The following is a 1,300-nucleotide window of genomic DNA, read 5'->3' on the forward strand; positions in this document are numbered from 1 at the left end:
CCTCAGGTTAAACGCTGGAGAAACAGTCCGTGTAGACTAAAGCTGCATACACACGTCCAATAATTATCGTTAAAAAACGACCGACGAACGACCGATGAACAACCGATTGGCCAAAAAAAAGTGACCAAGGACGCCGATGAACGAGGATTGTCGTTGAAAATGAACGACCGCCACGGTGGATCAGATTGGCCGACGATCTTTTACTATCTATCGTGTACGGTCATTCAGTGATCGTGCATGTTTCTGCGGTACACTTTCTCCTTTACATGTCCCTCCCTGCATCGTTCAAACGATTGTATCTAGCGTGTGGGCTATACATGCTATATAGCGTGTTGGTGGATTATTTATTAACGACCATATTGTTACAGCATGCACAGAATTGTGCTCAATATGATCGTTCAAGTATAATCGTGCATAATCGTTGATTGGTCGTAATCGTTCATTTTCTAACAATAATTATTGGAAGTGTGTACTTAGCTTTAGCCTAATATTGATGTGACAGGTACTCTTTAATCTCCATGTGAAGTACAGGGGTATGTAATAGTGGTATGTATGTTTTTATAATGTATCTTTTTATGTATCCTTTTATAATGTATCTTTTTACATCTGTTTGGAGGCTCTACACAGTGCTGAAAAAAACCTAAATTTTTCCTCCTATTGACTTTAACAGTGTTCGACTTTGATATTCGACCACCCAAATTTTTTTGCTCTATTCGAGCGAATAGCTGCCGAATTGAATAGTGAGCTATTCGACCAACACTACTCCTAACAACTAGGGAGAGGAACAGACTAGTGGGGGTAGTGGAACTCGACAGAGGCATGGCCCCACCAGCCTCCACCGCAACTATTTTATTAACTAACGTTCCAAGATCCGCCTATAGTGCAGACTCAGATAGAGAACAGTATAAGAATAAATCAACATTGCTTCCCCAGGTAAATCAGAAACAAGGAGCAACAAGGAGAAACAAGGAAACCAATTAGGGTAGCACATCTATCCTTAAAAACATACATCAAACATATAGTTATGTATAGACCCGTATACAATCATTAATTCAGAGTAGTTCACGGCCAGCGGCGCCCCCACGGCCTCCATTATTAATAAGCAATCAGGCTCAAACAGTGCCCCTCGCTCCGCCCCGGGGGTAAACCCAGTAGGTTATGTTAAGTCTGAGGCATCGCCCACCGTGGACCAATCAATCTGCCAACCTATGTTAGTAATAAACATACCCATATTATGGAGAAGAGTACTTTTGCATGTACCACATCAAGAGCCCTGAGCTTCACTGGGCAAGAAGGCACA

This window comes from Pyxicephalus adspersus, chromosome 1 (genome assembly GCF_032062135.1).
Source record: "Pyxicephalus adspersus chromosome 1, UCB_Pads_2.0, whole genome shotgun sequence".
Taxonomy (NCBI): domain Eukaryota; kingdom Metazoa; phylum Chordata; class Amphibia; order Anura; family Pyxicephalidae; genus Pyxicephalus; species Pyxicephalus adspersus.